Source organism: Piliocolobus tephrosceles, chromosome 19 (assembly GCF_002776525.5).
Source record: "Piliocolobus tephrosceles isolate RC106 chromosome 19, ASM277652v3, whole genome shotgun sequence".
NCBI lineage: Eukaryota > Metazoa > Chordata > Mammalia > Primates > Cercopithecidae > Piliocolobus > Piliocolobus tephrosceles.
Genome location: NC_045452.1, coordinates 48,994,626 through 49,008,088, shown reverse-complemented (window position 1 = coordinate 49,008,088; position 13,463 = coordinate 48,994,626). Strand labels below are relative to the sequence as shown.

The window sequence follows — 13,463 nt, the reverse complement described above, 5'->3', positions numbered from 1 at the left end:
TGGCTCACTGCAACCTCTGCCTCCTGGGTTCAAGTGATTCTCCTGCCTCAGCTTCCTGAGTAGCTGGGATTACAGGCATGTGCCACTATACCCCGCTAATTTCGTACTTTTAGTAGAAATGGGGTTTCACCATGTTGGCCAGGCTGGTCTCAAACTCCTGACCTCACGTGATCCACCCACCTCTGCCTCCCACAGTGCTGGAATTACAGGTGTGAGCCACCATGCCCGGTCTTGATTAACTGCTTAAATAAAATCAAGTGTTTACTCACTTTACTCTCCCATGGATTCGGAACATTGGCAGAAGGTTAAAAGTATTGTTAGAAATTAATTGATCCCAGGCAGGAGTGGTGGCTCACACCTGTACTTCCAGCACTTTGGGTGGCCAAGGCAGGCAGGTTCACTTGAAGTCAGGAGTTCAAGACCAGCCTGGCCAACATGGTGAAATCTCGTCTCTACCCAAAATACAAAAATTAACTGGGTTTGGTGCCAGGTGCCTGTAATCCCAGCTACTCTGGAGCTTGAAGCAGGAGAATTGTTTGAACCCAGGAGGTGGAGACTGCAGTCAGCTGAGATGGCACCACTGCACTCCAGCCTGGGCGACAGTGAAACTCTATCTCAAAAAAAAAAAAAAAGAAATTAATAGATCCCAGAGATCTCATATAATATCCACAATGAAAGTTTAGGGTAGTCAAGATATAGGCCACACTTTTAGATGTCAGATATTGAATCAGATATGTCAATGTAGACATTATCCGCTCTATGATAAGATACGTTGTATGCTGCTTGCTATGCCTACTGTAGGCGCTTAGTAAAGAGAGGGGGATGGAAATGTAAATACATGTACAAATTCAATCTTAGATTGCAGGTTTCTCCTCAGGAAAAAAATACAAAAGACAGTTTTTCATGATTTAGCACTGATTAACATGATTCACAGCTTCTTTCTTCTCTCTCTCTCTCTCTTTCTCTCTTTTTTGATGGCATAAGGACAAACTTTATTGAGTCCCTCAGCACTAGTTCTCTTTCTGCTGCCCGATCTTGGTTCCCTAGACTATCCAGTCTGGTGGGCAGCAATGAGACTCACTTTGGCCAGTAGAGGCATCTCTGCAGATGGTGGAGGGCTTGCCGATATGCTGGTGGCTGCCACTTCCAAAATGATGCTCCACAGGGTTCATGTTCACACTCCACCCCATACTTGTGGCCAGCAGTTCCTCTTTGCCTTGTATTTGTGGTGTGCCCGGCCAGCCTTCAAGATGGGTTTGTCAGTTTGGCCACCTCCAGCCACCACACCAACCACAGCTCTGTTGGCTGAGGAGGTAACCTTCTTGGGGCCAGAGGGTAGCTTTACACAGGTCTTCTTGGTCTCAGGGTTGTGGGCGATAACCCTGGCATAGTTCCCTGATGCCTGGGTCAGCTTGCCATGGTCTCTAGGCTTCTCCTCCAAGCAGCATACGATCATACCCTCAGGCATGGTGCCCACAGAGAGAACATCGCCAATGTTGAGCTGGGCAGCATTTTACTATTTCATATTAAAATGAGGTTTAATATTTTATAATGATGGTGGTAGAATTTCAATTCATAATTTGAAAATGTAACAAGAATTTTTTTAAAGACTGTCTCTAAAGTCCTCCACAAAATGTGACCTCTTCCCACAATCAACTGAGACTTGCAATGACAAGTCCCTCTCTTGTTGAATTTGATTGAGGCACCTTCCATTGTGATTCCATGGAGACCATGGGCTGGTGCTGATGGAGCATTTTTTTGTCATGGGGCAGGAAATGATCCTTTCAGAACATTCAGCAATAAAAGCAATGCAAAAATAAATCAACGTCCCTGACCTTTCTCTCTCCCTAATTTTGGCACCAAACCTTTTGCTCCAAGTTGTCATTTTTCTACACATGCTGAGAATCACCTTCTTATTCTCCAAGTGTTCCTAAAACTTCTCCATAAATTTCTCAGTGGCATCTCCGTTTCTTTCTGTTTCCAGTTATGTCCCCATGGCTGGGTTTGAGACCGTTAGTATTGTGTATTAACTATTCATCTTCTGTCACCTTCCTACCTTACATTCCATTACTGGTACTAATTTAGCTGATTATTTTTTGTATTTTCAGTAAAAGTTTTGTTAAATGAAAATCCTTAAACACGTATTCTGTGAATAGGTTCACACCATTATCTATAATAATAATAATACAGATTGAGTATCCCTAATCTGAAAATCCAAAATTCAAAATATTTCAAAATCCAAAACTTTAAAAAAAATTTTTATTTTATTTTAGGTCCTAGAATACATGTGCAGAATGTGCAGGTCTGTTACATAGGTAAACGTGTACCATGGTGGTTTGCTACACCTATCCCAAAACTTTCTCAGCACTGACATAACATTAGAAGGAAATGTTCCTTGGAACATTTCGGATTTGGGATTTTCAAATTTGGGATGCTGAACTGTTATAACGCAAATATTCCACGATCCGAACAAATCTGAAATCCAGAATGCCTTTGGTCCCAAGCACTTTGGATGAGGGATACTCAACTCGTAATAACCGCAGTTGTGGTATTAGCTATCATTCACTAAGTAGCTACATTATTCCTGGTACATTTCTAAGCTCTTTAAAATATATGTATTATCTTATTTAGCCCTTACCATCACTTGATGGAGTTTTATTGCAATCCCTGTTTTACAGACGAGGAAACTGACATGGAGACTCTAAAAGTAGCATCCCAGGCCACATGCTTGTAGGCCTACAGTTCAAACTCAGGAGCTTCTGCCTGAGACTTTATGCTTTACTACTCTATACTGCTCCTAGATGTGGGAGAGCTGACCCACAAGGTTTCTATATTCTAAATTTTAGCAACGGATGTCAAATTAACCTCTAAATGGACTCTATAAATTTAACTCCCATTATAGTTAGTAATAGTTATAGTTAGGAAGTATGAATAAGACCTACTATTTGATAGCAAAACAGGTGACGATAGTCAATAATAATTTAATTGTATATTTAAAAATAACTAAAAAAGTATAACAAGATTGTGTGTAAGGGGATGGATATCCTATTCTCCATGATGTGGTTATTATGAATTGCATGACTGTATCAAAACATTTCATGTATCCCATAAATACATACACCTACTATGCAGCTACAAAAATTAAAAATTAAAATAAAAAAAATAAATTTAACTCCCAGAAATATTTAACAATAGTGAGGCTTTCAGTCTTTTATTTTTATCTACCTACTAGATCAGGAAAACCAAAATCTCAGGTTTTAAAATGTGTATTCCTGGGTATTGAAGGCTGAAGGAATGAGGGTCATGATCAACTCGGTATACCACTGGAGGCTATATGAGTAAACAGCAAACTGTTTCTCATGAAAGCAGGATGTTGGCAAACTGACAAACTGTGTCTGCCGCCCAGAAGGAACGCTGAAAGTTAAGTTTTCTAAACATGCATTTCCATAAAAGTAAGAATCGATCTACTCAACCTGTTCAACAAATGACTATTAAGGGATTATTAATTGACAGACAATAATCTAGCCGTTGACGATTTGATGGCAAGACAGGTATCTTGACTATTTCCCTGGCATTTATTACCAGTGGAGTTAGAGAATGTGGCGAATGACTCCCCCACCTCCAAGTCTCAGCTCTTGGTGTTCACATCCATGTGGTGGGAGCACCACTAGGAAAAAGTTTCTGATCTCCCTCTGTCCATTAGGTAGGTAGAGGGAGGTTTTCTTGTCTCATCAGTGGGCTTGGATGTGGAATTAGGCATTGCTTAATCAGCACCTCCTTTCCTTCCTATCAGGTAGCTTCTATTCTGCTCTACTTCTCTCCTAAGCATGATTAGGCCTCCAGTGGTCTGTCTCTAGGTGAATGTCTTAGCCCATTTGGGCTGCTGTAACAGAAGTACCATAAATTCAGTGGGTTATCAATAACAGAAGTGTATTTCTTATGGTTCTGGAGTCTGGAAAACAATCAAGGCACTGGCAGACCCAGTATCTGACGAGGGCCAGCTTCCTGGTTGAAGACTGCCAACTTCTCCGTATCTTCACACGGTGGAAGAAGCAAGGCAGTTCTCTCTGATTGTTTTATAAGAGCATTAATCCCATTCATAGATGGCTTCTCCCTCATGACCTAATTATCGTCTCCTAAATGGTCCATCTCCTAATACCATCAAGTTAGGGGTTAGGATTTCAACATACGAATTTTGGAGACAACATAAATATCCAGGCCATAGCAACAGATCAATCTATTTAATTCTGGAATTAATATCAGAACACCTCTTACCTTTAGATAGAGGCACCTATCTCTGTGAGAAGTAATTTCAGTAGTAAAAACAGCAGTTTACTCTTATTTGCTGACTATTTTGTTCTATTTTTCAGTTGATTCAAAAATTGCTGAGGGAAAGGAGTGTTACTTTTGGGATCGCCATCAAACCTAACACAAAAATTCAGATCAATTGTTAAGTAGCAAAAGTCTAAGGCCCTATGGAAACATGCAAGAGTGGTTTAGAAGATATGAAGGCTGTACTATCTAATTTTAGGTCATATAATTCTGATTTGCTATCTATATTTTATTTGTGTATTAGTTTGCTTTTTGTTTTCTTTTGTTTTGTTTTGTTTTTTGAGGTGGAATTTTGTTCTTGTTGCCCGGGCTAGAGTGCAGTGGCGTGATCTTGGTTCACTGCAACCTTTGCCTCCCAGGTTCAAGTGATTCTCCTGCATCAGCCTCCCGAGTAGCTGAGATTACAGGCGCCCGCCACCACATCTGGCTAATTTTTTGTATTTTTAGTAGAGTCAGGGTTTCATCATATTGGCCAGGCTGGTGTCAAACTCCTGACCTCAAGTGATCCACCCTCCTCAGCCTCCCAAAGTGCTGGGGTTACAGACATGAACCACTGTGCCCGACCTAGTTTGCTTTTAATAATGGGCCAGTCTTGCTTTTGAAATAGGCAACTTTTATACTGAAATGATATGATAATTCACCAGAAAGAGATTCATTACAATGTGTGCCTATTCTAAAACTCACCCAAGAGTTTCTTTGCTCGCGTAGATATAGGATAGTGACTCATTCCATGGACCTTTGAGGCATAATTATTGCAAAAACCTAAAATATTTTCTTCTTTAAGAAAAAAAAAACAGTCTTCTGGTCAACCACATATTAAATGCACTTATGGTTTTTATAGATGTAGTCTAAAATGGCAAATATATAGCATAAACTCTTAGAGCTAGCTCAGAAGAGCAAAGTCGGTCTGTGATGGTTATGAAGCTATGGTCTGTTTTAAACCTTACTTGTTATGTTCTGTCAACAGGGGGCACTAGAGAGTAACCGTCAGGCAGGAGGAAAAAGGAACTGTTCCTTCTTTGCCTTTCTGTATCTGTTAAGGTCACCCTGGCAATGGCAGTTGGTTCCAGTCTCCCCCTCCCACCTTCTGATTTGAAGAACTAGTCCCATTGAATTCCCACCACAGAAATCAGCACACCCCAACAGCAGTGCCCCCTCCATAGAGGTCTGGCTCACAGTTCCACAGCATCCCCCTGTTCCATTATCTGAATTGCGTCTCTCTTCAGAGGTCAGAGTCTCACTCACCTAGAGCTTACTGGATTCTAAGCAACTCTGACTTCTTGCCTTTGTCCTGGATCCCACGGGTGAGGCTGCTTCCTGCAATTACTATCCCCATCATCTTGGCATTTCTAGTCCTCTAATACTTGTCTAACCAATTCTCTATATTAAATTGCCCTGGTTTCTGTTTTCCTGCATGGACTCTGAGCAGTTGCCCAATGCTAAGCATACCATATACACTCAGGAAAAGTTAAAATCCCAAATGGTCTTTCTCCAACCATTCTGGGTCCACAGCTAATACATAACATTCAATATCCAAGTCAGTTCTAGAACACATCAGCATCATCCACTCATCAAATCAGTAGTCATGTGAACAGACTGGTGCTCAGCAGCACTTCTAGAAGTAAAATGTTAAAGAAGAAAGTTCCCAAACAAAAACCCTTGACCACCATACTTATTGCATAGTATCTGTGCAATTAGGGCAAGGGTCAAAAGCCAGCCATATGAACTGGTTTCTGAGAAATAAGCTTAAATTATGCATGCATTCTTTAAAATTGTTTCTCAGATACATTATTTTACGACTAAAGTTGCCTCCAGGCAGGAATAATGAGACAGAAAGAGACAAAGAAAAAGGGTGTTTGGGGGTACGGGGCAAAGGAAACAGAACTACGTGTTCTTGCCTTATGTTGAAATTCCATTCTTCAGACTGATTTAGCAACTATAATAAAATTCACTCAGCAGTTTGAAAAACTAAGTAAACATTCTCCTCATTGCTTTTTCTTAGCCTGTAAAAGATTGTAGTTTCTAATGATAATCCATTCATGGAGTCTTCCTCTGCCCACCATCTCCCCCTGTGATCAGGTTATATTCTGGGGCCCGGCTACAATCTACTTTTGATCTTCAGCACTCCTTGAGTTTCTAAATATGATGATCTCACCCATCAGCGTGCCTCTCCTTTCTTTGTTTGCATTTTCCTTTTATTTTATGTCTGTAGAAATAAACACATGTTGTCTCTGGATCTTCATATCAGGAAGGGGTATATGACTTGATAAGCTTTCTCACCAGCTGTTGAAAGTAGTCAGATTCCAGCCCAACCAAACTGGAGTTAATATGTTGCTTGCAAAAAATATGTCAGATTTTTTATTATGTTACTCTTTTAAAAGGTTAATAATTGTAGAGTTTAAATGGTCAAGGTTAAGGTGAACCTTATTATTACCTGATTATGATATTTAGTGTCTTTAGTTGTGAAATCAGTTCCATCAGACAAGGGCCCGGTGTCCACTGAAAGCTTTAATGATCTGGCCCGGGGCCCAGGCAGATTTTACTAGTACACTTAGGTACATGTGTTTTACAAGAAGGGTGGAGTCTCTGAGTTAAAATGATTGCACTTTGCAGCGTCTCTTCCGAAAATTAACTCATGGAGGAAATTCCGGTCTCCTATGGCACTTCTTCTGTTTTTTCTTCTTTTGAAACATAAATTAGCATTAGCCCAAACACAGTGTCTTGAGGAAATATGTAAGTTAGGTATAAAGCTTCCATTGGTAGCTCTTGGCAATTCAGTAATTAAGGTGTAACAAAACTAAATGCATCTCTACTGATTTAATGGCTTATTTGTGACATGTAATGAAAATACGCCTGTATCTTTAAAAGACATTCCTGGGCTTGGATGGATTCTGATAAACGCTTTGGGAAAGGAACATGCGGAAGGAAGGCATAGTAAAACACCATAAAAAAATTTAACAGAGGTTGGGGCCAGGCATGGTGACTCATGCCTGTAATCCCAACACTTTGGGAGATTGAGGCGGGTGGATCACCTGAGGTCAGGAGTTCGAGACCAGCCTGACCAACATGGAGAAACCCCGTCTCTACAAAAAATACAAAATTAACTGGGCATGGTGGCACATGCCTGTAATCCCAGCTACTCGGGAGGCTGAGGCAGGAGAATCGTTTGAACCCAGGAGGCGGAGGTTGCAGTGACCCAAGATTGCATCATTGCACTCCAGCCTAGAAAACAAGAGTAAAACTCTGTCTAAAAACAAAACAACAACAACAATAAAAAAACCACAGGTTATATCTAGAATGATAGAATCATCATATTTTAGAGGTGTAAGTGTTCATTAAATTCAACCTTCTCTTTTTTTCTGGTAGGAAATCTGAGGTTCAGAGACAAAATATGGCAATACCAGAACTAGAGAATAACCTCCTATTCCCAAGCCCAGTCTCCTTGTGCGACTCTGTGCCCTGTCTCTTGTCTCCAGTCATCTGCCTGACTCAGCTGCAGTGACAGGCATCATCTTCACTTCCCACAGATATGTGTGTGATCCCACAGACCACCAGGCAACTATCCAAATGGCCTTTAGATTTTATGTAGAAAAGTTGAAGGACTGTTCACTTGCAAAAATTCATTGGTTTTATATTTTAAAGACTTAAATGATCCCTGAAATTGCTTTCTTGGTCCCATGTTCTGTCTCAGGATAGCAAAATATATAGGCATCCCTGTGATAGGACACAGACTTCTGAAATCAACACGATGTTTCTAACAACCTTGTTCAATGATATCCTCAACCGTACTTTGTACTGATCATGAAAACCCTTTGCCTTTAACAGTTTATTTTAGAATATGTTGCATAGTCATTTCTAACGGTATTTACGTGGAGATAAATATGCACCAACTTTCATGCATGGAATAAAGTTTCATAACTGGGTAAACAGATGTTGACAGCATGGAATGATGTTTTGCAATCACTGAAAACAACAGAACTTCAGGGCTTGGGACTCTGGAGTTGAGGTCTCCTTATGCTCTTGATCAGCATAGAACGTGAGCCTACACTGGAATTAGAAGAATAACATTGTGCTCTAATTTAGATGAGAGAAGGATTTGGGGCTGCTTTTGTGTTTGGTTAAACCATCATCACCTAAAATTATTGTTTCAGTGTGTGCTTCCTAGAAATATGTCTCTCAGAATATTTTAAAATTTTTTATTTTTCGAGACAGGGTCTTGCTCTGTTGCCCAGGCTAGAGTGCAGAGGGGTGCAATTGTAGCTCACTGCAGCCTCGAACTCCTGGGCTCAAGTGATCCTCCCATCTCAGCTTTCCCAATAGCTGGGACTATAGACATATTCATGCCCAGCTAATTTTTATATTCTTTTCTTTCTTTTTTTAGAGGTGAAGTCTTACTACTTTGCCCAGGCTGGTCTTCAACTCCTGGCCTGAAGCCATCCTCCCATATCAGCCTCCCTAGTAGCTGAGATGACAGGCTAAAGCCAACATGACCAGCTCTTCCAAGAACTGTGTATAATAGTTTCTGTGCCATGGAATAGCTGTGGTTGAGAACACCTTCACTGTGCCTTCATATTCAGGTTGGTTAGATTACTTTCTAGGCTAATGAGTTCATGCACTCTCTGGAATGAGCAGAGAAATGTTCCCTGAAAACCACCACAACTATTTTGATCAGATAGAGCTGTCATACCAGGTCCCTGGAATACTTGTGTTTTTATATTATGTTTCTATTAATATTTTATAACACTACTATGGTTTTTTAAATCTAAAAGCAAAGAGAACTGTAGATGTTCTATGCCTCAGGCTGGATTGCACTGTTATGCATAAAATCTCTATTACCTATCTCTCAAGAGAGACAAGAAAAAAAGGAAACTATATGCTGGCTAAGTTCTCTCTTCTTTATCAACAGTTTTTTAAGTTATGGAGATAATATTCTTTATTATGATAATTATGCCCATGTCTTAAACAGATAATTAAAATAGAAAAAGAGCAGTCAATACGTATTTTCAAAAATAGTAGAACTATGACTTCTGGATATATACACAACAAGTTTAAGAATCATGATGAAAGACATATATGTGTATTCACACACATATATAAGCTCACATACCTATTCACAATTATTCATCAAGTTAGCATAGTTATTGCCTTTATCTGGTTCCAAGAAAATCTTCAAAGAACTCATTAGCTTTAGTAGAAATTCAAACTTTAGTCATCATCCACATTAATGAGTTTATAGGAGATAGAATTCAGAGTCAGATGCGACCTGCCATGGTGAGGAGGCCTGGGGCAGTATGAGATTAATTCATCTCCAGTTTGAGGGTATTTCTAGTTTATTGGGATGCCAAGGTTATGTGTTTTCAAGTCAATGTGTCTCATATGGGGCCAGGAAGGGGAGTTGCTGGAAAATGCTTAAAAAAGCCTCTTCTCTGCCCCTTCCTTTCCTTTTACAGGCTTTCCCTTCTCTTCCTTTTCCCATTCCTCTTTATCTCCACCCCATTTCCTTCTCTCTTCTTGTTGATGGTGGTGGTCTGTGCTGTGTGTTCCAAGCCAGAAATTAAGAGTGCTCTTGACTAAAGTTATACCTTTTTCTTTGAAAATTTACTTGTTTATTCCTGTTCTAGACTATTTCCCTCAAATTCAGGCAAGATCAGGAGTACAAATTCTAAATTTTATAAGGTTCCTCCCCCAAATTTTAGTTCTGTTTGGAACCAGTTCTTAAATATTTTAATTTGTAGATATTGCCGCCATGTGAGACATTCTCAAGTGCCATCTTGCTCTATGTATTGTGGAATGAAAATTTATGTAATTCAGTACTTCAGGAAAATGTTCTTTCCCAGAGGGAAAGGCTATCTATGGCCAGGCACAGTGGCTCACACCTGTAATACCAGTGCTTTAGGGGGCCAATGTGGTGGGATTGATTGAGGCCGAAGTTGCAGATCAGCTTTTCAAAGTAGACCCCTTCTCTGCATAATAATAGTAACAACAATTAGCCAATTGTGGTGGCACACACCTGTGGTCACAGCTACCCAGGGGGCTGAGGCTGCAGGATTGTTGAAGCCGAAGAGTCTGAAGCTACAGTGAACTATGATTGTGACAATGCACTCCAGCCTGGGAGAGAGAGCAAGATCCTGTCTCTAAAAAAATAAAAAATAAAGATTACATATGCTGGGCACAAATTGTTCCTGGCATCTTTCCTTTAGTTTCCTAACTTAAGGCATCAAATGGAGTGTAGATGGCACAAGCTGATGTTGGAGTACCAATGCTGAGAGGTAGGAAGATTGTAATACTTTTATTGGGCCCAAAATATTTTTACTCTCCTTACATACTTTGTTCTATTACATCTTACATCTATTGCTTCTCCTCATAACATTACACTAAAAATATAAGTAAAACAAGGGTATGTCTGCATTCTATGAAATAAATATCTTCCATTTCAAGTTCAATTTGCTTCCTAAGTGTGGTAACAATAGAAGAAAGCCCTAATGGGAGGGAGTGATGTCATCTGATTTACTTTACACCATGAACTCCTTTTCAAATAAATGCAGACTGGTTGTGCCCTCACAATACAAATCTTCATTAATTTAGTTATTTACTAGTTACTTATTGCTAGACAATCTTCCCTTAAATGATAGGTAGTGTGACCTATTTTAGGAAGAACTGTTTTGGGTCCAGAGAAACCACTCTTTGTTACTAACTGGGTTCTGAACACTCTGAAATGGCAAAAAGTTGCAGGCAGAGAACACATATGTCACCTTTCTTTTTGACAGTAGAATTAGGTGTGTTAAAACAAATGGCTTTGCCAACACTAAATCCTAGAATCAGACAGTTACCCATATCAGGGTAGCATGGGTCCAGGAGAAGTTCCCTAAGATGGGGAAAGTAGTGGGACTGGACAGCCCGTGGGCAATTTGCACATGAAAAAAAAAGGATTCCCAGGATGGGAAGGGTCAGAGATAAAAGGCACATGCCCAGTTATTCTTCCTGTATATATCAGTCACAAAGGTGTCTTCACCTCTCCAGAGGCTGAGTGAATAAATGGTTAGAGAAAGGTCAGAAGAATATTTAGGGGAAAGTCATTCCTCATAGGAAACAGTAGTGAGAAAAAAGCCCTTTTAGTACCCTACACTACCACAACAAAAATAATTTAGATTCAGGCTCTAGCTTCCTAACAACTAGCTCTAAAACCTTGGATTGTAGTTCTCAATCACATCCTCTATAGAAAAAAAGGCTGTAGAGTTGGTGAATTTTAGGGCCTCTTCACTTTTATAATACAACAAAAAATACTGTCATTTGTCATTTGTTGAGCACTAGTCCCAGGCACTGTCAGAGCATCTTGCACTCTCCTTTATTTAATTCTCAGAAAGTCCATCACTCTATAAAAATCCAGAGCATTAAATGATGGTTTATGCTATACAACTTAAGTAGAATAGTCAGGATTGCAACTCAAGGTCAATGAGTCACTCTGCTCTGCTCAAGATATGTGAATTAAGGGGCCACACACAATGCATGAAGAAAGAAGCACTTGGTATCTTGGTATTTTTCTTTGAGTCTATCAGCCACCAAATATTTCTCAAAATTATTCCAGATTTATATTACAACCAGCTATCGTAGTACAAAGTAGAAATCCAGTGTCTCCCCCAATCTGAGAGGAAAAGAGCTCAGAAACGACTCCTATCTATTAGAGATTACTGAGTAAAGCTGCAAATTGATGAAAAAGACTAGCCTCTGCAGTAATACATCCTCAGTGCCTTCATTCCAGGTAAAAAATGATTCACCTTAAAAAGTCATAACCATGACAATAATAATCGTCATTATCATAGTTGTTTCCTGAAAGATAGAATTCTGGACTTAAAATCTTTATTTTTTCTATTTTGAATGAAACCATTCCAGATTGAGAATATTTATTCTTTAGATAAAGAAACTTTAACATAATTCTTCACATTAAATAGCAGAATCTGAATTGAAATTTGGGAATAGTATACTATTTTTGATTTAAAAAAATAAGAAAATTACCTTCTACTTTTGAGTAATTTTTCCTTTAAATATGTGAGACCCTAGAGTTTGAGGCAGTGAACAACTGCATCATCTAGAGTTTCCTGGATTCCAAACTATAAGACACAGAAAACAAAGGTGAGAGCTGAGCTTTAAATGGTCTTCTGATTTGTCAGTAACCTGACTGTAGATACACAGCTTGGGGACTCGCTGAGTCCTGTCAATCAGATTAAACTCACAGACAAAAAAAAAAAAAAACCAAGCAAAAAAAAAAAAAAAAAAACCAAGCACCATGGGCATAATGAGTAGTTGAAGACAGGAAACATTTTGTTAGATCAGCTCTGAGACAACACCTATGCACATCTGATCAAGAATTCAGTTTGCTTCTGATTCTAAATCTGCAGTCATCTAGAAACCATGATTCCAGCCAGCACTGATATAAGTGGAAATTTTAACATGGACAGTACAGTACTGGGGGTTATGGATAGAGTTCCATGATCTTGGAATATTGTCTCATAATGTTGGGAGTTGCTGTATGGTTAATTGAACTGTCATGTGTGACCTCTGCTCATTAAGGGCCTCCTGGTAGGTGGAAACCATTTTCCTTTAGTGAATCACATGTAGCACACTAACTGTATGATGAGAAATTTGATAGGCAGCTTGTAGTGAACTCAAAGAAAAAGAAAAAATTAAGAAACTCAATGGAGGCAGGGTGCGGTGGCTCAGGCCTGTAATCCCAGCACCTTGGGAGGCCGAGGCAGGCAGATCACTTGAGGTCAGTAGTTTGAGACCAGCCTGGTCAAAATGGCAAAACCCCGTCTCTACTAAAGCTATAAAAATTAACCAGGCCTGGTTGTGTGTGGTTGTAATCCCAGCTGCTCAAGAGGCTGAGGCAGGAGAATCACTTGAACCTGGGAGGTGGAGCCAAGATCATGCCACTGCACTCCAGCCTGGGCAACAGAGCAAGAGCCTGTCTAAAAAAAAAAAAAAAAAAAAAAAAAAAAAAACTAAGTGGAACAAAGAAGTTTCCTTGGGCTTAGAAAATATGTAGACTCAATACACCAATCAGAAAATATATTCTATGAAAGAAGGATTCAGAAAGATAGTGGTCAGTAATACAGTTTCAAGATAGCAGGCAG

The 13,463-nt window shown here is 39.6% G+C and overlaps 1 pseudogene; it reads right to left on the bottom strand.

Annotated features, from left to right (window-relative positions):
* Positions 1–918: 918 nt before the first annotated feature.
* On the bottom strand, positions 919–2,068 carry LOC111527081 (annotated as a pseudogene).
* Between the last annotated feature and the right edge of the window lie 11,395 nt (positions 2,069–13,463).